The following is a 26,011-nucleotide window of genomic DNA, read 5'->3' as shown; positions in this document are numbered from 1 at the left end:
AATCAGGGGAAATACCACACGTGTTTAAATATCTGATTTTAGGCCCTTCTTTTGTCAGGCTAAAATGTCAGATCTTTTACGGTTCATAGGAGAGACAGGCAAAACCCTTAATTTTTCCTGAAACCCCTCTATTTGTCTTTATTTACAGAAAGCTTCTTTTACCACACTGCTTTGCAAAACTCGTCTTCCCAGACATTAACTCACTGATAATGTATGGAATGGCAGTACTAATGTCAATTTACGTTTGTTTCTATTTGAACTGATACCAGGAAACTCTTTCAAAAGGAAATCATTGAGTTTTTAAAGTTTCCTTGGCTGTTGCTGGTTTGACAACCAATAAGACTTGTTGGTTTACAACTTCTGGGTCAGCTTTGTTACTTGTCTAGAAAAGAGATTTCAGGAGAATCTAAATACAGCACATTTTGAGATCTATTACTTTAGTCTAGTAATTCTCAGCTGCAGGTGATTTTGTTGCCCAGGGATCTGAAAATTGAAGAGGGGTGTGACTGTTGGCTTCTAGTGAGTAGAGAGGTCAGAGATGAAGCTGAACATGCTGTAATGTATAAAACCACCCTCAAAACAATGATTATCTGCTTAAAATGTAATCATGCTACAGCCAAGAAACTCTTCTTAAGACCTCTAGTTCAAACTTTCAAAGGCCAGAGCCCAGAGTCCAGGAGATATTAGTACTTATTTTAAAGTATATCAATTATTTACTCTTTACAATGAATTTAACCTTATTTCTGGCCCAAGAGTTTTTTTTTTTTTTAATGTAGTTGAGAGTGACCTGGAGCTCACTATGTAGTCCAGGCTGGACTCGAACTCACAGCGATCCTCCTGCCTCAGCCTCCCACGTGCTGGGATTACAGGTGTGCGCCACCACGCCCGGCTAGCCCAAGAGGTTTTTGATAGGGGAGAAAGATTTCTGGGGACACTGCATGGGGGAGCAGCCCCATCACAGGAAGCAACAGAGTACAGAAATAGGCTAAAGGCTAAAGAGGACAGCACATTTTTCTTTACACACAGCTTCAATGCTAGTCTAAGAGATAAAGAATAGAGAAGAGTATGTACATGAGACCATTATATGAATATGCCATTGGATAACAGCATATAATACCATTCTAGTTGCCGGGGATCAGTAAGAACCGTGTTAGAGACAATGTTACAGCCCGTAACAATCTGATCTGCCTCTGCCTTGCCCGCTCCTATGTGATTACTATTTTCCAACCTGAAAAGCTCCACTCTAGCTTACCTTGCTTACTACTCCCTGAAATACACTCAGTTTTCTTTCTTGCTTATTTATATCAGGGAAAGCAAGGAATTTTAGCTTGTAGGCCCACTGTAAAGAACTGGTGTGGGTTAGTGGTGTGTTGAGAATTCTGAGGCTCAGTTGAGATTTGGTAAGACTGCCGAGCTTCACTATCTGGTAAGGGCTGGAAAGGCCTTGTGGCTCATTGGTGGCCATGCACCTGCCGTCCCAGGCTTGGTGTTTCAGACCTCAGTTACTACCTTTCTATGAAGCCATCCCTAACTAAATCAGGAATATCCTGATAGTACACATCATCTTTATCCGTCATTTGGCACTTACTACAAAATTCAGCAATCCAGTTTTTCAACTGGATTTTAAATTTCTGTAAGAATGATGGCTTAAAAGTTGATGCTGGTCATGTGTGGATAAAGAAAATGTGGTGTATATACACAGCAGATTACTATTCAGCCTTAAAAAGAAAATTCTGTCATTTGTAACAACACAAATGAACCTGTCCTAAACTATTTATCTTGGAGTTTGAATATGCTTACACTCCAGTGTTTTATTCTCAGTCCTGGGTTTACAAGCATGCCAATGCTGGAGGCATCAGTTTCCCTTTTCAATTTTCTTCTCCTTTCCTCTTGCTAGTGCTATTTTTTTCACCTCCTGAAATGTTTTCCAGACACTGTCTTCAAACTCTTATTGTTCTTTCCAGGGGCCATCTTTGTTCTGAACCTTCCATAGTCTGCCCAGGGTGAAACCTTTTGGCTTACTTCCTCTGACCTCTTCTTGTTTTTTGCATGTAATTATAGGACTGCATGTAAGGAAGTAATTTGTATACATATCTCATTATTTGAGCTATAATCTCTTTGGAGTCTCTACTCATACCTGATACAAAAATATGATCAATAAACTAAGTGAAATGAGTTTATTATTATTACAGCCACATTTTATGTTGCATGAATAATAGAAAAGCTAATTAAAAGTGGTTACTGATGAAGCATAGTGAGACTTTTACATAAGGTGTGATAAAGATACAAGATCCCAACAATGACTGTAACTGTACTGTATCCCTAAAAGGTACCAATAAACTCAATTAAAGCTGAAAAAAAAAACAATGATGGTTAAATAAAAATAAAAATGCTTAAAATAAAACACACGTTGCCATTATCCCCTTCAAAATATTACCCCTTTCATCCAACACATTTATTCCATGATTCTTGCCACTTTCCGAAGTTGTTCTGAAAGTTCTCTTCCATGAATGTCTTTTCATGGCTGCCTTGATGTCCTGAATTGATTTAAAATGCTTAGGACAATTTACGTCAAGCAAAAACATGGCAGTGCGTCCTCATTCACTTTATTCACTGGATCTGGCACCATGCAGCCTCTGAATTTTCCCCAAAGTCAAAATGATCGGGCAAAGTAAATGTTTTGGATGGATTCAGGACGTCAGTTAATGCAACTCATGATATTCACAAAACGAGACTCTTAGAACTGCATCAGAACACGACAAGAATGATGGAATAAGTGTATTTGAAGCCACGGGTATTTTGAAGGGGAATAATAGCAATTCGTTTTGTAATAAATTTAAAAAATTAAATATCTACCATAACTTTTAATCACACCTCTTTCTGGTTATGGGCAGCTGAAAAAGCTCTCTTACACTGCTTCTTTTCTGATTCTGATGTATTTGCTAAATTACTCCAATCCTTGTATGACTTTCTCTTTTTTTCTTTTCTTTCTTTTGGCACCGAGGATCAAACTCAGGACTTTGCACTTTCAAGGCAGGTGTGGTGCCACTGAGCTAAATCACTGGCCCCCATTATTTTCTTATTTTGAATCATCTTTATTCTAGATGCTGTTCTAGGTAGAGGAGACAAGCATGAAATAGAATCCTTGAAGGGACTTATAGACTACAGAAGATAGCAGTGTGGTTAAGTATTTGAGGTGTTGTCTCAAATACAGGAAACAGTGGGGACCCCCGATGGAAGTTTTCACTCATTTCAAGAGGAAAGAGGTTTAGCAAAGGATTCATGAAGGATGCGACCCTGAGTTTTAGTTCATTTCAGTGTTATATTCATATGCTGAGATGTATATGTTGGTGCAATATTCTGAGCAGACAGGGATAGATAATCAAGCTATAAATAGTAGATTACAGAGTGAAAAAGCATAAATCAGTGTTTGGGTGTGCAGGTTGCTGAAGGACAGGGAAAAGAAGCACAAGCAGACGTGCTGAGCAAAGAGACTGGCATGAAACAGCTTGATGCAGCTGCATCTTTAGGCAAGTGCGAGTGGCAACAAAGGATGCCCAGGATTAAAGCACAGGAGGCCGGGTGGCCTGACAGGAGAAGAGGCTGGAGGTAGCGGCTATGTAACTTTCAGGATGTCTGGGTCTTGGCTCCACAGACAGTGAGAAAGTGAGAACTCGATCAGGTCCATGTTTCAGACCAGTTGCTGGGGTGGCTGCGAATAACCCAGTTTCCCAGTTTTGAGAGTACAATGACAGAGGACCTGTAGTACTACACTCTTTTGAAGAAAGGCAGGAACAATCCCCAGAAAATATCTCTTAACACTAGGGGTAATAAATACTATGAATAAAAATATAGATAATAATTTCACAGAAGCATGAAAACAGCTCAGAAAATGTGTAAAATGTTTTGTTTCATAGTAAGGAAGTGTATTTTTGGCACAAGCATACATTGCTGGAGACTCCTGCATTTAGGTTCCAGTCTCCTGCCTAGTATATGACACAGGCCTGAGAAATGAAACTAAAAGGCAGAACCAGGCGAGAAAGTGGGGTGCCAGGACAACCAATACCGGTGCTGCTGACAAAGGCCCTGGCCAGTCCAAGCCGCTGAATTTTATTGGCAGTCAATTGGGGTAAAGGCAAGCTATGTGCAAGGGCAGGTCTATGTGTGAGGAAGGGCAGTTGTGCTGTTTCTATGGAAATTAGTGTAAATAAGACTCATAAAGGACAAAAAAAGCATTCTCAAATTAGGAACAGAATAGACAAAATATATGGTTGTAATTAGAACATGGTCCTTCTAGAAAGAAGGTTTTAGTTATGGGAATGGAATTTGGGTGTGAGTTACTCTGACCTTGGCATGGAGGCTTCGGCTGGACCCGCTGTTCAAAACAAGTCGGTTGTGGGGTTATTTACAGCCTGAATTGCTTACGGCCTGCTTTGGGAAATAACAGGTAAGGTCCCCTGCAATACATAATACATACATGTGTGTACACAAATGTGTTTAATTTACATATGTGTATATTATATATATGTAGGCAGGTATGTTTGTAATTTGTTCAGACATTCTCATACTAAGAGTGATTAGAAAGCACATATTCTGCATTATGCCATAGGCTTTAAAGATAATCAACATTTTTCAATAGTTTCTTATATCTGTCTCTTTATCTGATTAATAAAATACCAATGACAATATATATCAATTAAGTTTGGTAAGAGCACTTTTTTCCTTTTATTGAGTTTATTGGTACATTTTAGGTATACAGGACAGTTACGTTCATCATTGGGATCTTGTACCTCTACATGACAGGTCTTGGTTCTCATTTTTTTACCCTTGTCCATGCTCTCCCTTCACCCCCTCCTGCCTTCCCCATTTACAAACACTTTATTTCCATTTTTTCATTTTCTCATATTTTTTCTTTTCCCTTATTTCCTTTCCCCTACCCTTCCCACTTCCCCTACACCTTTAGCCCTTTTCTTCCTATTTCACATTATCAGTCGTACCATTAGGATCTTATGTACTATTATAGTTTTTCACACCAGAGTAACTATTCCATATTTACACATGTGTGACTTATTTATTTCACTTAGCAGTATATCCTCAATATGTATCCACTTTCCTATGAATGAATCTAATTTCTCATTCTTTATGGCTGAGTAGTATTCCATTTTATAGAAAAACCACATCTTTTTTATCCAGTTTCCAACTGATGGGCAAATAGGCTGTTTCCAATTTTTAGCTATTACTAACTGTGCTGCTATAAACATAGGTGTGCATATATCACTGTGGTATGATTCTTTTAATTCTTTTGGAAAGATACCCAGCAGAGGGATGGCTGGGTCAAATGGAAACTAGTCCCAGCTCTTTGAGGTATCTCCATATCGATTTCCATAGTGGTTGCACCAGTCTGCACTCCCACCAACAATGGAGAAGGATTCCTTTCTCCCCACAACCTCACCAACATTTGTTATTGTTTGATTTCTTGATAGCATCCATTCTTTCTGGGGTGAGGTGGAATCTCAGTGTTGTTTTCATCTGCATCTCTTGAATGACCAGAGATGTGGAACATTTTTCATATATTTACTTGCTGCTTTTACTTCTTTGAGAAATGTCTGTTCATTTCGGATGCCCATTTATGAATTGGGTTTTTATATTTGGGGGGACGATTGTTCTGAGTTCTTTATATATTCTCGATAGTGGTCTTTTGTCTGAGGAGCAGCTGGTAAAAACTTTTTTTCCACATTGTAGGTTATCGGTAAGAGTGTTTTTAAGAGAAGAAATACTTAGAAACCTTGGGTTCTTGAAAGCCTGTCTATCTGTGTATCGATCTACACACATACGTAACTCCACACTGTGTATAGTGTTGGTGCCATAGTGGAGTACATTTGTGAAGGATGCGGTGTGGGTGTGTGCATACACAAGTGATGGGTGTGAGCGGGTGATTCACACCCCTATAATACTCCCCCATCTCAGTACATTATTAATGAAGTTTCTAAAGGCAAATCATAATCAATTTCTTATTTCTCTTTCTAAATCTACTTTTAAAAGTCTAGTGGTCCACTCAGGTGTACACCTCAAGTACGTCCTAAACTCTTGTTCTTTCCATTTTGATCACTGCTTCCCTAGTTCAAGCCAGCACCAGTTTAGTAGCGCCTGGATTGTTGCACCAGTCTTCTCACCTAGCTCCTAATGCCTACTCTTAACCACGCCCCTGTAATTAACCCTGTGCAAGGTGGGCAATAGACACTTTTTAGAAAAGAAAATAAGAATAACAAAATCACAACCCGGTTTGACCGAGTCTAAAGCTTTCAGTTAGACTGACTGCAATAAAATCAGAGCCACTTTTGGCTCCTGCCCTCCTGGCTGGCTTTGGCTGGTGCCTCATTTTCTTCCTACTTCTCTTTGGCTCTTCAGCTGCCCTGTCTGTTCTCTCTGCTCCTGCAACTGTTCGTTCCTTGAGGCTGTTACACTCACAGAGTGATGAGGCCCCCTTTGGCTTCTCTCTGCATGGTGTGCTCATCCTTGGACTTTTCATGGTAGCTGGCTCCTTCAAATAAATATCGTCATCTTAGAGGTAGATCTTTCTTACGTGGCTGAAATACCGTGGACATCCACAAATAAATTCTCTTCTTTGAACAGCAATTATTTGATTCTTCTTCCCCTCCATCATTTCATTTTTCTTTTTTTTATTAGAAGAAAGTACTATGAGAAGAAGAATTTTATCTTTCTCCTTTAGTAGCATAGCCCTGACATTGAGAACAAGGTTTGGTACACAGTAAGTGTTTAGTAAATGTTGTTGATTAAATGTTGTTCAGTAGCCATCGAATAGCCTTTGGCATGCAGATGGTATTTGACATTAAACACACAAACTACTTTGCTTGGGGAATACAATGAAGTGCTCCACTTTAACTAAGATTCCAGAACTTTAGTGTCACAGACTTTGAGAGAAAACCATTAAAATAACATGAGCAATGATTTCTTCACCCCTGAGTCAAGGAGCTGTAGAGAATGGGCCTAACCTAAAGATTTCTCACCTATGCGTCTGCTAATGAAAGATTTAGGATTTGATATCAAAATCAGGATAGCCACCAATGTTTGCCAGCCACAAGGCTTTACAAAATTATTAACTGATTGAGACACAGATGACAAAAGAAGTTAGAAACATTTACTTACTCACCTATTAAGCACTTGAGCTATTCTAAGCTCTATCCATTCTACATTATGCCCTTCTCATCCTGGGATAGAGACGAGCCACAGTGGCATCAAAAATATGCAGCCCCTTAAACTATGCATCTTTCTAAGTTAATAAAACCGTGCAATAATAATTAAGGGAATAATATAAACAGGAAGCAGTTTCCATGTAGGTAATTGGCAGGTATGATAAACCAAGGCCAACAGGTAACAAAGGGAACAATGCCATATTCATCAAAAGATGAATAATAAAGAAAACATGGTAAACATGGTAGGTATGTACCATAGAATATTATTCAGTCTTAAAAAAGACAGATATCCTGTTATCCTGTTATTTGCAATAACACAGATGAAATTGGAGGACATTACTCTAAGCAAAATAAGCCAGTGGTGGGACATATACTATGTGATCCCACTCGTGTGAGGCATCTAAAATAGTCAAACTCATAAAAGCAGAGACTAGAATGGTTGCTGCAAGGACTGGGGATAGAGGGATGGGGAATGGTTTCTCAACAGGTATAAAGTACGTTATGCAAGTTGAGTAAATACTAGAGATCTACTGTAACCACAGTACCTGGAGTTAAGAGTCTGACATTATGTATTTTAATAGAATATTAAGTGTTCTTACAAAAATAGACAACAAATAGCTCCACAAAAGAATACAAGGAAGTTTTGGAAGGTGATGCATTCAGTTCCTTTGTTTACAGTGGTGGCATCATGGAAGCACGCATGTCTCATCTCATCAAGATGTGTACATTAAATATGTGCAGTGTTTTGTACATCAGTCACAGCTCAGTAAAGCTTAAAAACAAAAACATTTAAAGCTAATTAGAACATATCAAAATAGCTATAGCGAACCGTCTTAGCATCAAGACTGCTCCTAGAAAAAGCAAATGAACATATTTTCATAGCAGTACTGAGTTGAATATTTGGCTTCCTGGCAGGGCTGGGTAAGGAAACTTTATCCAAGAGGCATACACTATAAAATTCTCAGCATAAGGAAAATGAATGGTCTCAATATAGGAGGTTTTGGAGTTTCCAGAGCTTCAAATACTAGAAAACCTGCTGCCGCCACAATTCCCACACCTTTTCCTAAGCAAAATGTCACACAATTGCACTGAGGACACTTGTGGCCTCTAATGGCCAGATAATGGACCACAATAAAAGTTATGGGTCCCCAGCTGGGGTGAAACTCATAATGGTTGGTAAGATCCATTATTTGCCCATTAGGAACTACAGAAATGGGAGACAATTGTCAAGCAAAAAGAAAAACATAGTTATTACACGTATTCCTCTTATTTGAGAAAAAAAAATTCTAATGCCCCAAGAGCGAGTGGCAATTTTCCTATGTATACAAGTTTCTGTCTGTCCATCCTGCATATATCTACACAAGGCATTCAATGCATAAATGCACTTTGTTAATCCAAGTTGATGGATTCTAATTCCAGCTCTAGATTGAATTACAATTTTTAGCATTTCAACAAAAATAAAGGAACAACAATAAGAGAGAAGATGAAAAAAAAATTGGCTCGGGTTAAAAGTCTAAATGATTGCCCCATCTATGTTGTTTCAATGCAACATATACAGGAATTTGCACATTGTCATATTTTCTGGATATCTGTCTCCTTGTTTGGAAAGAGCCGAGACCTTTCAATTACAAGGGTGGAGAGTTGTTATTCCAGTGTCTTAGTAATATTTCCTTAGAAATCAATAAATACATCTTTAGCCATTTCATTTAGCCTTCAGGGATGCTTGATATTTTAGCTGTGTCTTCTAATGTATATAATGGCTGAGTTACATCAATATCCTTTTAAAAAACAGAATGCCTATGACTCTCTTCCCTTGTCTGTCTCACCTTTAGATGAAACCAGAGTCGATGTGGAGTAATCCATTGTCATCCATTGTGTGAGTTTGGCATGTGGGGGAGGCTACAGGGGAGCTTGGCATACTAGCTGCATACTGAGGATCTTAGGGTCTGTTAAAATCCTAAAACTGCCTCTCTTGTGTGATGGAGATTAGCTACATGAGACATTTCCGTGTTAAAGGAAAATATAGCCCTGATCCTAAGATTGTTCCACATTTTGAGACAATTACTTATTTAGGTACAATCAGCAGACAAAACAAGTAAGTGTTTAATACAACTTGGAGATTTAAATATCCTATTTAAAACGATGTTTCTCTAGCATAGATGATACGTCAAAAGTGTTTTCAGTACATTTTTTAGTTAAGCTTATGTTAATCTCCTCTTTCATATCACAAGAACTTTTAAAAAGTGATACTTTTCAAGGATCCTGAATATTTATTCAAGAAATCCAAGATACTTAACAATCATTTTATTGCTGATTTATTCATATTTTGTGGGAGTGGTGAAATTTGTTCTAATATATTTGTTGTTTAATAATTTTATATTCACAAGATTTAACTGTAACTCCATGGCGTGGCTATTATCTTTACTTGTTTTCTGTTTTTGTTTGGAGACAAAAATGGTAAGAAATAGTAAAAAAACACAGCTAGTTTAATTTTTTGTAGTTTTCTTTTCCAGGATCTGAGTCACCATAAAAACATCATATAAAGATCTGTTGTTACCACGGGTGTTATGTGAAGGCATTAGGAAGTGATAAGACAGGCTTCTGGCTTCTATTATGTGATGGAGCAGAATCTTGATTCTGATAAAGTGCCCCTGTGGCCTTCCTAAGCAGCCCACCATTCTGCAGTCATACTTTACCTTTGGAAGAGTTCAGATTTATTCAGGGTGAGGTGGGGGGTCGTCCTCCTCTAGAGCTACTTTTCTGAGTTAGGTCAGGCTCCAGACCACATATATTGTGAGTTATGTATATAATCTAACCTGCTTTTTCGTTGCTCACGGCTGTTAGAATCCTTGTAGACATATTTGTGGTTGGGTTTTAACTACTGTATGCAATTTCATGTATCTTTTTTCTTTTCTTCTTCTTTTTTTTTTTTTTTTTTTTTTTTTTTTTTTTTTTTTTTTGTGAGACTGGGTCTCACTATGTAGTTGAGACTGTCCTGGAACTCACTATGTAGCCCAGGCTGGTCTCGAACTCACTGTGATCCTCCTGCCTTAGCCTCCCAAGTGCTGGGATTACAAGCGTGCACGACCACGCCCAGCTAATTTCATGTATCTTTCTTACTGGGCCATATAAAATTTTATTAAAATCAATTATTTTTAAAAAGTGGCTAGTGGAACATGTAAAAAACTGTGTAGAGCTCATATTTGTTACTTGCACTCTGTCCCTCTTGGCCCACACTATAGTGTCCATAGTGTCACAAAAGGTTGGTGTTGACTTCATAACTTTTTTAGAGCAAATTTTCTCATGGCCTTATATCCCATGTTAGTGGAGGAAAAAGCCTGTTTTTTTTTTGTTTTTTTGTTTTTTTGTTTTTTTTAGCCGACCCTCTCCTCCTCAGAGTCTTAGCTTTTTCATTTTAATAACTGTAATGATACAGTCACAGAGACTGTTCTAAATTCACTGTTGATGGCCAAGCATTGTATGAGATCACCTTCAAAGGATTTGGGCACAAGGGACTGACACTTTGAAAGAATTGCTTCTCTATTATTGTGTAGATGTCCTCCCATTTTCATACACTTAAGAAAAACAAACTTTTGGAGTTGTCTGTTTCTACCATAAATTAATAGTAAAGTATATGAAAACATCCTCTTTCCTTGAGTGTAAACAATCTGGGGATACTGTCTTTAATCTTATGTTCTTTAGCTTTATGAGATGCTACTGTTGAAATTCCAGTTGAATACATTTTCACAACATAAAACAGATTCTATGAGAATGATTTCTGAATTAGAATATATAGCAATTTCATTTGATTGCAGGCTGAATGTATTGTCACTCACTTGGAGACCATAACTGCCAGTGCATTGTTCTGCAATATTTAAACACTTGAGGCTGAGCAAGTGAGACTCAACAATGTGAACTCCCTCTCTAGTCTGAAGTATTTCATTTGCTTGGCCATTTAAATGTGAGTGGAGAGCAGGGACAAGGGGACAATATGAGAACCAAGACCTGTCACGCAAAGGTACAAGATCCCAATAATCAATGTAACTGTACTGTATGCCTGAAATGTACCAATAAACTCAATTAAAAAATAAATAAATATGAGTGAAGGACTTCCAGTGACTAAGCATGGGTTACTGAGAATGTCACAAAATAATTTATTTTCATATTTCACCTTGGAACTCCACCCTTTCTGTCCTAGCTCCTACAAAGGACAGCGAGGGCAACTTACTGCGGAAGAAGGAGCAACTCTAAGGCTGCTCTGTCTTCCCTATAAACTCCCTGGCCAATGTTAGTGCATAAAATTATCATCACTAATGCAGTTCCATGGGGATAAGTCCTTGTCTGCAGAGGGTTTGGGTAAATCATTCCTGTTAGAGAATAAAGCCACTGCCATTGGTCTTGAGGGTTACAGAGCACAGTCAGCTGAAGAACAGCACTAAGCCAAGGAGCGAGAGAAAGCTTTCTATTTTGGAACACATTTCAAGGTATCATAAGTGTTTGGCTTGTAATATAATATTTAATGTGGTTTTCATGAATAAAATATTGGTTTGTAATACATTTTAAAAAATACGAACGTGATGACCAGTTTAAAATTCATGCATCTATTTTCCTCCAGAGTGATCAGTGGCTTCTGATTAGGATGACAAAGATGGGTTATAAGCCATGTGGCATTCTGCGGAATTGCTGTGTATTAGAGGCCGTGAGACCAGCAAAATTAGATTAAGGTTAAGGGAGGAATGTAAATTTTGTTAATAAGGTTTCTATATTTTAATTCAAATCCAAACATCCTGCGGGCCTATGGACGATAATCCCATTTAATCTTGCAAGAAGCTTCCTGGTATCAAGGGATCTAGATCACTTACTGCCCTTTATTACTTGGAAAATGAAGAATTTTTTAAAATCTTTACCTGTAGGTAGTATAAATATAATGATAGAATTTTAATGATTTTTAGAAAGCAAATACAGTCATGTGATTATGTATCAATTCAAACAACTATACTATATGCAATATGTTCAATGCCTATAAATCCTAATGCATGTATCATATATTCATCCATTCTACAACTTTGTGATTGAAATCTCTTGCATCTAACAAATTCATGCTTAACTTACTAACTATGCATCATTCAAAATAGTAAGACCCTAAAATGTTATGAGTGGGCATGTTTTAAAAATGTTTACAGAATTAAATTGAAGACATATTGCTGTGATCCCTGGGCTTCCCACTTGGGCAAAAGGCTTCTCCACTCTAGGGGCTGGGGTTGTCTGCTTCTCCCCTTTCATTTCAGTGTCTCTGCTTTCTCCCAGGGTGCCTCTTTATGCCCACAGAGTCCTACCTGGGCTCTCATCATGGTATAGTTTAAGTTCCACCATATGCTGGTCCTCTTTTCTGTGTGGGCTGCGTGTGTCCCACTTGAACTAGATGGTGAACAATTCTGTGCTTACCCTCTCTGGCACATCACACACACACGTGAGTGTATGCACATGTACCACACATTCTAAAATCTCAAACGTTTGTCTTTTTTTCTAAAGGCTGCTATTAGGGTGGAGTATAAAGGGTGTAAGTTTTAAAGCCAGATAAATTATACATATAAGCATATATATTTATATATATTAGTATATATATGTATATATGCTAATTTCCTTCTCACTTAATCTAGGCATCTATACCTACAGTAGTCCTTTCTCTACCATCATTTCTTCTCTTTATTATTCCCATCAGAATAAAGTTTTTATACTGCTTTATATATTAAAAAAGTGTTGAACAAGAGAAATAAATGGTACCTTGGTTCGAGAGCTTAATTCTTTCCATGATTCTGGTTGCAATATACATACTATGTTTGCAATTAGGTACCTGTTTACACTTCTAGTCAAAAGCTGCATGGCAAGATATTTGCTTGTCATATTGAGTGCTACATATCCAGCACTTAGAATACTGGTACCAGTGTTCTGGCACCTTTTACATTTTCAGGAAATATTTGTTAAATGAATGAATAAGTGAATGAGATCAGTGTATAGGTTTGGTTGATGTTGGCTTTTATAATGAAATTAAGGATTTTTGACCTGATGTCTGTTATAAATGATGAAATAATGCCGAATAATCAGACAATAGAGCTTGCTTCGAGACAATATATATTTGAAGTGTGGGAGACTGGTGCGTGCATATAGCAGTGGTTCCTTGTTGTTTTGTAGCCCACCATGAAATCTTAGAATTTTCTACTTTGCTTACTTCCCTCTTATTCTTTGATCATGCTATACAAATTCTAGCTATTTCTCTGTAATCATTACCAATGATTACAGAGAAATACTAAGCACAAATGTATATATATATATATATATTAAATCTAATTAATCTAGTCTATATTTTAATTAGATTTTATTAAGTTAATTAAATCTAATTCATTTGGTCTAGTATGTGAAAGTTTTAAATTCAAGAACTGACTCGTTTCTGAGATTTTTTTTTACTTAGGAAATATTGCCATTGATTGACTGAAGCTCTAGAGAGCACATGGAAAATTCTCAATATCTCAGTATTTTCCAGTTGTGGTTTAACTTTAAAACTGGGCAGGGACAAGAACTGTCATGTGAAGGTACAGGATCCCTTTAATGAATGTAACTGTACTGTAGACCTAGATTGTACCAATAAACTCAATTTAAAAAAAAATAAAACTGGTGCATTTGGAACTTCCCTGAAAATAAAATACGACTAAAAATTAACAATGTGGAAATGCTTTGATTTTGTTCTTCAGATGCAAGCATCATGTGTTTGGTAATCTCTGACAGATAACATCATTGTGAATTAAAATTTAATAAAGGAACACAGTATAATTACCAGCTCCCATTCTTACTGTATGCATCTTATTAAAACAAATCCAATAAGAATGAAAAAAAGTCATCCAAAGACATGCTCTGAGCATGCTGTTTCACTGTCTGCACAATTTCCATGTTTCTTCATCGCCTTGAGGATAAAATGGCAGATTCCTTAACCTGGAAGTCATGGTTTTGTACATTCTGACCTCAGCTGATCTTCACAACCTCACTCTTGGTTACCCTTGTATACAAACCCAGTGTGGCAGTAGAGTACTTGTAGTGTGCACTCTGACACCAGGCAGAATTCACTGAGAAGTCAGCACTGAGCAGGTGCTTTCCCCATGTTCTGGGCCTCAGTTCTCCCATCTGAGTCCGTGGCACCTGTCTTACCACACAGCTGCGAGGATTGTGGCCCATGTCAGGATCAGTATGGTCTCTGGCCATCAGAAGCTCCCAACAATTATAAGCAATTATTGTCATTTCTTGAGCACATGTTTTTAATTCCAGACTTAGTGTCTTCGCACCCTCCTTTGAAAATTCATGGAAAAGTCATTGCTCTTCCCATCCTTCAAAGCCCCTCCTCTGTGAAGCCCTGACAGTCTGGGTTAACACAAAGTGATTACTTTTTCTCTGAACCGACAGTTCTCATTTTCTGTAGCACTCTGTTAAAAATTGTCTTGTGCTATCTCTGAGTCTCTCATAATTCAGTCTTCCATGTAGTTGCTTTGTGGACAGGGTTAGCTTTGTAGGAAATTGTGGTTGAAGCTACAGGGAAATATTCAGACTGGTAAAGACTCAGCTGTGTCTGACAGAGCTTCTGGAGTGGGGGCACTGGGCTGGAGTTGGGTTTAGTGATTTCCTAACCAATTTTAGTGGCTCAGGTAAATTGGGCTCTGAGTTTCCTCATCCTCAATTTTTACTTCAGAGCAGCTTTTCAACTATTTCTTTGTTATTATTATTTTACTAACAATCTCACCTTTTAAGGTACTTGGGATTGAGGCCAAGGCCTTTGCACTGAACTGTATCCCTAGAATTTTAAAAATATTTTAATTTTAGATGTGGTTTTTCTATAAAATGGAATACTAATCAGCCATAAATAATGAGAAATTAGATTCATTCATAGGTAAATGGATACATTTTGAGGATATACTCCTAAGTGAAAGAAATAAGTCACACATGTGTAAATACCAAATAGTATCTCTGGTGTGAAAAACTATAATAGCACACAAGATCCTAATGATATAATTAACAATGGGAGATAGGAAAAAAAGGGATAAAGGTGTAGGGAAAGTGGGAAGGGTAGGGGAAAGGAAATAAGGGAAAAGAAAAAAATATGAGAAAATAAAAAATGGAAATAAAGTGTTTGTAAATTGGGAGGGGAGGGGGGGTTAAGGGAGGGTGGGGACAAGGGGAAAAAAATGAGAACCAAGACCTGTCATGTGAAGGCACAAGATCTCAATAAAGAATGTAACTGTACTGTATTCCTAAAATGTACCAATAAACTCAATAAAAAGAAAAAAAAATAAAAATATTTTAATATTGAGACAGGTATTCACTAAGTCATTAAATTGCCCAGTCTGGGCCTGAACATGCAACCTTCCTGCCTCAGCTTCCCTGAGTGCTACGATTACAGGTGTGTGCAACCATGCCCAGCTTAAAATTCATTTTATAAAATTAATTATGAAAATACCAAGTAAGAATTGATCAACAAAAGACTTTCCTTATTATACAAAATTTTACATTCATTTTTCTAGTGCAATCTTCTAACTTTAACAAGGGACTAGGAATTAGAAATTTATAGTTGTATATTTAGGGCTGCCATCAGAACTACATTTTCACAACCTCAGCTCCTTTAGTTGTTTTTTTTTGTACCGGGGATTGAACTCAGGTCCTTGCTCTTGCAAGGCAGGCCAACCGAACCGCTGAGCTAAATCCCCAGCCCTCAGCTCCTTTAATGTGAACTTTTCGTGGTTATTCAGTTATATTCTCAGAGATCTTGAGAGCAGAGCCCATTTATTATATTTCTTTGTTTTCCTCCCGACCCCAGATCATGTCCTTAAATGTAATTCTAAGCCTATATAAGAGGGCAATAAATAAATAATACAACCTTAGAAGCAAGAGAAATGGGCTGTTTGAACTGTACTTCCTGCAGAATGAAACACCAAACCTGGAAACAGCAGGTGTGCAGCGTTGTTGCTAGCATTGGCACTGGGCAGCAATGAGGACTTAACTGACTCTCCGGCACTTTCTGAAGCTTCTGATGCTGCTACTGGGAACTGAAAAAAAAAAAAAAAAAGCTAGAAAAACACACACAGTGGCAACTACCGCTAAAACAAAGGAACTGCACAGTGGAAACTTCTTCCTTAGTAGTGTTTTATTTTTGTCTCAGAAATTGATCGGCCCATTGTAAAGGTGTGGATCGGTGTGGAGACTAGGGATACTTCGTGTTGGACCCTTTAGACAATCCTGAGTGTCCATTCAAATCAGCATGGAACCTTCATTTAAGGTAGTCTCTGGTTTTTTTTTTTTTTTTTTGAGACAGAGTCTGTATGTAGTTCAGGTATGTGGTTCAGGCTGTCATTGAACTCACTAGGTAGCCCAGGCCAGCTTCAAATTTGTGGAGATACTCCTGCCTCAACCTCCCAAATGCTGGGATTACAGGTGTATACCACCATACTTAGCTTGGATCTTTCTTGTGGTTTGTGAAATTCCTCAAGCTTCTTTTTCAAGCTGGTCTTGGTTTTGTCTGCTTATCTTGACAAGATATCTTAGGTCTCATTTTAAATTATATATTATTTATTTTGTCCCTGGCCTCTGTATATTACCCAGACATCTTTCATCTCTGAATACGATGGCCATATGCAAGAAGAGTTTGGTTCTTGGGTCTCATCCTGTCTCTAGGAAAGCGATGGCTGTGGCCTCCCTCCCCTCGGGCTTTATCTGGAGGAAGGAAATGAGTCAATCAGTGGGCTGTGGACTAGAATGGACTCTGAAGACAGCACAGCCAATGGCACACAGTCCAGGTAAGACACTGAAAATTAGACTATAGATCAAGAGGACTCCGGTGTAGGGAAAAAGCAGACTAGAGTTCAGTCTTTCCTCTGCTGCTTACCAGCCAAGTCCTGAGATGTCACACAATCCACTTAACTATTCTGAGCCTTAGACTTCTCACCTTGAAGAGCTGTTTCAGTAAATGAAATAACTCAGGTAAAATACCTTGAATGCACATGTCATACAATTGGACCCTTCCTTTCTGTCCAATCTAGTCCTTCCTAAAAAGCAGGTGTTTTTTTTTTTCTTCCAGAAAACACTAATACCCCACTCTGGTTACACCTATTTACTGTTTGCAATTTTAAAAAGCATGTTTAATAAATTCTGTATGCTTCATCCAATGTCCAATATTCAGCTTTTCTCAATACATCGCATGCATTTTTGTGTTAAAAGATCACATCAACAGAATATTGAAGACAGGTGCTCCTGTCTATAAAATGAAAAATAGTGATGGCAAAACAGATCTTAGTCTGGACTTAATAGGATAATGAATTCTTTCCAATATGGAAACACAATGTACTATATTTTATGGATTTTTTTCAGGATAACACTATCCATCAGAAATGTGATGAATGCTACAGATTCTAGTGTCCACCAAAAAGTAAAAAGAAATATGAAACTAAACTTAATAAAACATCTCGTATGACCCAATATGTCTAAAATGTTATTTTAAAAGGCAAGCAATATAAACTACTGTTGAGATAGTATTATTCTAGGTCTTTGAAACTTGGTAAGTATTTTATTATTTTGGAGTAGCCATACTTGCTGTGGTCAGCAGCCACGTGTAGTTTATGGCTTTCATATTGGACAGCTGAAGTCTTTGGAGATACCTCAACTTTCTAGTACCTACTTTCCAACTAATCTATGTAAAAGTCGGCTATCATTTTGTTCTTAACCTAGAATGCTTAAAATATACACTCAGTCACATACAACTGAGTAGACAACATCGTGGTACTAAATCTGGACTAGCCTTGCAATCAGTCTGGTCTAGCCACAGCAATTTTTAATGCTAATTCCCTCAGGGTAAACAGAGCAATTCATTAGCCAAAGTTATTATTTATCTCTTGTCCTAAGAACCAGGCCTCGGATGAGATTTTTTAGCCATCGCTAACCTCTTACTTTTTGACCAGAAAGGTAAATAACCAATTCCAAAGCATGAATGTTTTCTTCCCGAAACACACAACTGTTTATTGGCAGTGATTTGTCCCTAATTGTGAATAATCCAACAAGGAATTGCCACCCTTACAGCTGACCCCAAAAGGGCAGTCTCACAAAAACTGCCAGTTCTACAGAAGGACATCAAACCTGCTTCTGAGAATAGACAGTTGAAATGGATGAATAAACAGAGCTGGACAAATTAATTTGGGGGAACTTTTGTTACCTTGTAAAGTAATGTAAGAAAAATGTACTTCAGTATTGACTTATTTCAAATAAGATGTAATTTGAGGTTATTTTTTATATTGTTTTTCAGTGATAAAAAGTTAATCTGAAACTTGGCTCATTCAAAATCTATTGTCTTTGTTCTTTGGATTTGGAAATAAGATTTTACTGTAAATGGCATTATCCTTAGTTACCTTGTTTCATATCTTTATATCTGTATATTTTATGTCTTTTATGATTCTCTCTTGTTCTGATTTTCCTTTGATCTACTAATTCTACCTCTGCTATCCTCACACAGCTTGAACAGAGTCCTTCCCATTCTTTCATTATGTGAAATTATTTTTATGAGTGAAATTTAAGGTTCTATTTTATCAGTCAGAAGCAGCATCTTAACTTGATTATCCCTTTGTTCAGAGAGATGCTTAATGTAAATTTCTTATATTTTGTTGAATACTTAGGCCATTCTTATAGCCTATGCCTGTCCTTGATTCAGAAGTATGTGTTCATTCCCTTAGGCTATAAACATTTCAAATTCTTACACAAAGGTGACTTTCTTTTCCATGTCATCATTGATAACGAAAGCTTAGTTTTCACTCTTACTGAAAGAGAAGTCTTTCCTTTTGGTCTTGATTGGAGACCACAAATTTTACCAATAGTAATGTTTCTTCTCCCTCCTGAACTGTTTTGGTTGAGCTGGCCTTCTTACTGTTTCTGTTGATAAATCTATCTCTAGTCACTTAGCTACACATAGACTGTCACAGGAATCACTGTGCTAGTCCTATTAGCTTACCACCCAAGGCAACTCCTTGTGCAGAAATGATCCACAATGCCCAAGGGATGGCGTCTCCTGGCAAAAGTATCTGTAGCCACCTCAGCCCTCCAGTCACGGTGCTGTGTTGCTGTCTCCCTATCGTATGCAAAGAATCCATCATTTTTTTTTCTCATTGAGTTTATTGGTACCTTTTAGGTACAGTTACATTCATCATTGGGATCTTGTACCTTTACATGACAGGTCTTGGTTCTCATTGTTTCCCCTTGTCCCTGCCCTCTCTTCACCCCCTCCTCCCTTCCCCATTTACAAATACTTTATTTCCATTTTCTCACTTTTTTCTTTTCCCTTATTTCTTTCCCCTACCCTTCCTACTTCCCCTACACCTTTATTCCTTTTGTTCCTATTTCACATTGTTAATTATACCATTAGGATCTTATGTGTAATTACAGTTTTTCACACCAGAATCTATTATTTTAAAGCCCTTGATTAAAGTTGAGTCAAACAAAAGAAATATAGGTTTGACTACAAATACTTTCAACATGTGGAATGTAAAGAGCCCTTTAGCTTAGAAGCGACTCCTTGTGGCATGGTTGTGGGTACTCTTATTACTAGTTTTACTAGTATTAACTTCTGAGATGTTAATGATATTACAGGATTGTGAACTTTTATCCTTTTTTACTTGATATCAGTGGGCTGGTGATAATTTATTAAGATGTATAGTTGCTCCTTACGAGTATGGTTAGCAATTAGAATGCCTTACAATTTTATGACTAGTAACCAAGAAGGAAGTATCATGCAGAAAAAAAAAAAAAAAGGTGTACTGTTCTTTTACACTACTTTTGATCCAGCTCCTTGTTTTATCATTCTTTAGTTTCTCTGCAGCCAGTTGGTTCAGAGGGTTTGGCAAGGTGGCTGAGGACGGAATTTGTTCTGTGTGGGCCAATCAGATTTTTCAAGTGCTTGCAGGATACGAGCTAGCTTTCACCAGTGTTTGCTCTTAATCCAGTCACAGGCTCACAGTTTAATCCATGTATGAATGAGTATGAATCAAAGGAAACCATCACATCTATTTAGAAGAGTGATTTAGGCTTGTGTAAATCAAGTTCAGGGGCATTCTGATTATGAATTTAAGGTTGCAAATTATATCAAAATCAGCTGGCCTTGTACTCATTTGAAGATTTAAAAAAAGATTATTATCAGGGGACTTATGTTATCAAAAATGTGACTGAAGTCATCCCTTTACACTACCTATGTTATAGATATATAATGAGAAAATAAGAGAATGCATTGTTACTGAACACGCATTAAAAGACACATAGGCTAATTAACAAATTCCAGCTGCATTTTTAGCCAGTGGTCCAAGGGAACCATTGCATAATCTTTTCACTGAAGTTGTTCAAAGTCTAATAATGAAGTGCCTATTCTCAGGGCTGTTTTAGGTATTAAGTGAGATGACACAAGTAAAAAAAAATTATAACACTACTTGGTACATTAATTGAAAATTAATTATCTTAGCTATTATTAAGTGTTTTTTATACTAGTTAAGAGACAAATTTGAAAATCTTAAAAGATTGCTTGAGAAGACTGTTAGAAAACATTTTGAAGCCAATGATATCAACATCATTTTTTTTTCAGCTTTAATTGAGTTTATTGGTACATTTTAGGGATACAGTACAGTTACATTCATTGTTGGGATCTTGTACCTCTACATGACAAATCTTGATTCTCATTTTTTCCCCTTACCTCTGCCCTCCCTTCACCCCCTCCTCCTCAACATCATTTTCAATAACAACGAGTAATTACCTTGATAAGCTAGACCTTGGACAAGTGTAGCAAAACTTATTGGTCACCAATGCATTTAAACTGTTTAAATATGGGAAGTACTATAGATTCCTTTTTAAAGCTGTTTTTAAAGCACATTCCTTTTAAAACTTTTGGCTTTACTGGAAGAAAAAAAAACACAAGTATTTCTGATGATCCAATGTCGTTTGCATGTTTTCCTAATGTGAACTAAATCTTGGCGCTTATTATTCTAGTATGTGTCTGCCATGCTGTAAAATTTATTACTCCAAGTCAGTGGCATTTGTGTTATTACTGGGTTGGTTGCTCATTGACACAGTAATGCAGCCTGCAACTCCAGATGACAAAAATTATACCACTCCATTGTACTGTTTGTTTGCCTGTGTTTTCAGCCCAACCATGCTTTTCATTTGGAAAAGAATAAGGAGGTAATAATGAAGTCAGAGCCAGTGGAATTTGACAGCACCAGGTTGTCTTCCCTTAAATACACTAAGGGTTTTGTTCATTTTACCAACTTAGTTATGTTCACAATGTTGGGAAAACATTATATTTTTTTCTTAGTGCAATAGGAATATGTTTGGACAGTTTATACCACTAAAGCAACCTCATTGTAGTATTAAGATTTATCAGATTTGCTCAAGATATGTCATCACAACTGACAGCTTTTATTTTTTTACTTTTATACCTATTTTTTGTACTTTTTTTTAATCCAAACTGCTGTTTCAGATATAGAACTGCCTTGTTATAGAAGAAGAGAAGCTGTGGCAGTGACTAGGCGTTGGCATTTGCATATGATTTGGGGTCTGTTCTTAATCCACTGAACAAATATGGCTCATTAACATGAACGAATGTCTGATTTCTTAGCTGTTAAAGAAATGATATGATTCGGTAATATTCTTCAGCGTCCCTTGCCTCAAGCTAAACGTGGCTTTCATGTGTAAGAGAAAATTACTTGTATATCTTAAACTCATCTTTCCCCAATTTTCTTGTCTAAAATAACAGTTCTCAATTGGGAACGATTTTGGCCTCTTGACAGTGTCTGGAGACATTTACGATTGTCAAGGACTGAGACCAGGGCAGCTACCGGCATCCAGCAGGAAGAGAGGAGGGAGGCTGCTCAACACATACAGCACAGCCTCTGAAACAGATTTACTAAGCTGTGGGCCAGAATGCCAATAGTTCCAGGGATGAGAAACCTTATTCTAAAACGGCTCAATGTCCCACTGATTGCATTAGAGTTTACATTTCACAACAGCCTTTCTCAATCTCTCCTTCTTTACCCACAAAGATTTGGGTATGATTTTTAAGATACTGTGGCCAAAATATTATTATTTTTTCATTAGGTTAATTGGTACTTTTCAGGTATGCAGAACAGTTATATTCATCATTGGGATCTTGTACCTTTACAAGATATATCTTGGTGCCAAAATATTATTGACATGAACTGAGGATATATTTTGAAGGAGGATAATCCACACGAAAAAGAAATGTGCAGTCTGCATGCTCTTTCTTCAAAATGATATTGGATTAGGAAAATTAAACATACTATTTGAAACCTTATCTTTATAAAAGAACTTTTTATCAAATCATTCTAGATAATTTTTTATTTAAAAATTTTGCTTAAGTCAATAAGATCAGGAAAACACTAAACATAAAATTTTTCTTTTCTCTTTTAAAGCGCAATGTTTTTATCTCTTTAAACACATGCATGCTGTTAAAAACTGGCATTTAAAACTTTTCATTTGATTTAAGAGTATGATCTCTTGAAATTTAAGAAAATACAAGTTGTATTGACTCTTAGAGAAACAGCCTATATCATAGAAAAACACACACATCCACAGACTCAAACGAAAAAAGAAATGCACACCCCCAACCCAGGCCTTTTAGGAAAAATGTCTATATATTTGTAAACCAAACATAAAATACACTTCAAGACAATTTCCCATTGAGCACCCAAGTTGTGTCTAACGTTCCATTTCTAACTCTCAAGTCAATTTATGGGAGGGGTGGGTAAAAGCACTTTAGTGAAGGAAACCAGTGATTGCAATGCATCAGAGTTAAGCAGTAGCAGGGATATCGCTGTGAAAAATCACATAAACATTTCACATATAAAATATTATTCATCAGGGCAAAACCTTCTAAGGGGTTGAAAGACAACAATGGTGAGATGAAATCCCGTTTTTATTTAAAGCAAAACTACTTTCTACCACTGAGATGGAATCTGCGATCGCGTAGTAGGCACGACAACAAGGTAAGAGAGGAGGATAATTGAGAAGAAAATTAGCAATCCTTAAATATCTGCCTCTGCAATATCATTACCCATAAACTTGCCCTTTTTCCACCTTCTTTTCCCCAAAGACTGATGTCCCACATTTGAACCGAGGGAGATGTGTGCTTTCTAACAGCTAAATCAACAAGGTCTCACATGAGTAATGCTGTGCGGTGTGGTTGACTGATTTCATGAAAAACTAATCATGTATTCATCATTGAGATCAAACACTTCCTAAGTAATTATCATCTCAACCCAATCTGATAGGGCCAGAAAAAGTGGCGCTGCTGATATAATCAGAGGCTGAGCAAAGTAGTTCTCATAGCTTTTGTAAACCTGGGGTTGGGAGGCACAAGACTGAAATTGTATTTTATAATTAAGAGAGGTACGGTTGGCAGGCTGCCATCAGTTACTCCCAACAATCATAACAATTTTAGGTCGCCAAGGTTATTGATTGGAGCATATTTAAAAACTGACTTTCCTCTTCAGTCATTGGAACGGTTTCTTAAATCTCAAAAAAGAGAGAAAAATGTAAAGAATTATTTTGAATTAAAATATGATTCCGATGTACCCTCTATGATTAGTGTCATATCACTTCCATAGTTTCCTTATTTTGAGCTTAGTATTATTCTTTTTGATAAAGAGCTATTATTATATTGAATTACGTGCCATTACCAAGTGAAGACTTTCAGAGAATCTTATTTTATTTAGATGAAAACAAACAATGTAAAGCATTTAAATGCTTCACAGAATTCTTCTGTGCTACCTTTGTTAGGTAATGCTTCACACGTGTGATTTATTTAATTACTTCTCCAAAGAGCTTAATGAGGGAGAGCAAATGAAAACACCCACTTACAAATGAAGAAGCCAAGCCATAGAGATGCTAAGTGTCTCAGTAAAGATCACAAATAATAGGGGGGCACGGTGAGGTCCTGACCTCAGCCCAGCGAGTCTCACACTAGAGCATCCCCCTGTATGTTATTCTGTCACGCTTTCCTGGAAGCTGTTTTGTCTTACAGTAAGGGCATTTTTTTCAAAGAATCTTCTGTATGCCAGACTTTGAGCTATGTACTGTATGTACCCTACCATATTCTTTATTTAATCTTCATTGCAATTTGAGTTTGATGGTATCTCACCTCTTTTAAAAATGGGGCAAACATTTTTGAACACTTAGAAATTTTAAATTCAGAAAGGGAAAATATGTGGTACTGTGAATCAGAGCTGATTCAGATCATAGCTTTATTATTGACGGCTTGGGGCAAGTTCCTGCATCTCTTGAAAGATGTGCGTGCGTGTGTGTGTGTGTGTGTGTGTGTGTGTGTGTGTGTGTGTGTGTGATGGTAATAATGTCTATTGTCAGAGTTGAAGGAAGTAGAGCTAGTGTGGATCAAGATTCTTTTATCTACAAAGAGTAGGGAGCTTTGGTAACGGATCTGTCCAGGGTCTAACAGCTCATGACAAAGGATCTGTTTTATAAGGCATTTTAACTCCATATATGAAGAGCCCCAGAGAGTAATTGCCGCAAGTATTTGATTTTCCTGGGTGCAAGAAACATCACCCCACACCAAGAAGCAAGGCAGTGCTCTTTCCAATGTATCATGCCACCCTGGAAAACTATGCATAACCTAAGATTTAGCTAACTGCACCACATTTTCCTAGTTACATATCACCATTTAACAGAGGTTTAATCCAATTTATTATTGATTTAAACCTCAATTGCATTAGAATTGATGTATTATCAGTCTTTCCTTCTTTTTCCCATTCTTTCCTTTTTACTTCCGCTTCAATGTAATTAATGATTCATAAAAAACATGCTAAAGAAATACTGCACGTAATTTTCTGAGGTATTAGGTATACCTTACAGATTTGTTTTGTAAAATAAGTGATTGATCTTATCAACCTAAACATTCACATTTCACAATCTCTGAAAGGTGCTGCTCACTCTTCATTTAAATTTTGAATTTCTATTCATTGTTCAGACTAAGTACAATTATACAATAAATATCTTTAATTTAGAAACTTTGGATTGTTATCCATTTTTCATTTTCTTTCATTTATTGTTTACACTAACCAAACTGTGTTCCATGTAACCCCAATATATTTTAAATTCCTTTATTAAATTCAATAGTCTTAATTAAATGTGTAGTATACACCAGATAAATAGATATACCTTATATATTACAGATTTAGGATGTGTAGAATTGAGAGTTCTAAGAATAAAACTCTTCACCAAAGTAAAATTTACTCATTATAGGGGAAAGGAAATAAGGGAAAAGAAAGAAAATGAAAAAATGTAAATAAAGTATTTGTAAATAGGGAAGGGAGGAGGGGGTAAAAGGAGGGCAGGGGTAGGGGGAAAAAATGAGAACCAAGACCTGTCACATAAAGGTACAAGATCCCAGTGATGAATGTAACTGTACTGTATACCTAAAATGTACCAATAAACTCAATGAGAAAAAAAAATAAAAGAATCATAGCAGAGTGATATATGCTCACCCATGTTTACAGAGGCACATTTTGTAATAGCTAAAACTTGCAAATAGCGTAATTGCCCATCAAGTGGAGATTGGATAAAGAAGATGTATTTTTTTCAAATAAAATGGAGTACTACTCAGCCATAAAGAATGAGAAAGTAGTGCTGGGGATTTAGCTTAGTGGTTCCAGCAGCTGCTTCACAAGCGCAAGGACCCGAGTTTGATCCCCAGTACAATATAT

The 26,011-nt window shown here is 37.0% G+C and overlaps 2 long non-coding RNA genes across 2 annotated transcripts in view; one reads left to right on the top strand and one right to left on the bottom strand.

Annotated features, from left to right (window-relative positions):
* LOC117285127 overlaps positions 1-26,011 on the top strand; it is a 176,590-nt gene that overhangs the window by 114,436 nt on the left and 36,143 nt on the right. The window lies entirely within an intron of this gene.
* The window catches only part of LOC117285126, a 145,121-nt gene continuing 135,246 nt past the window's right edge, over positions 16,137-26,011 (bottom strand). The window contains exon 3 of the long non-coding RNA XR_004516100.1: positions 16,137-16,300. This is a non-coding gene — a long non-coding RNA (uncharacterized LOC117285126). The remainder of the gene's footprint in view (positions 16,301-26,011) is intronic.

Source organism: Fukomys damarensis, unplaced genomic scaffold, assembly GCF_012274545.1.
Source record: "Fukomys damarensis isolate Sample0158 unplaced genomic scaffold, DMR_v1.0_HiC HiC_scaffold_6, whole genome shotgun sequence".
Taxonomy (NCBI): domain Eukaryota; kingdom Metazoa; phylum Chordata; class Mammalia; order Rodentia; family Bathyergidae; genus Fukomys; species Fukomys damarensis.
Note: the sequence above shows the minus strand (reverse complement) of the source record. Positions and strands in the feature narration are given on the sequence as shown.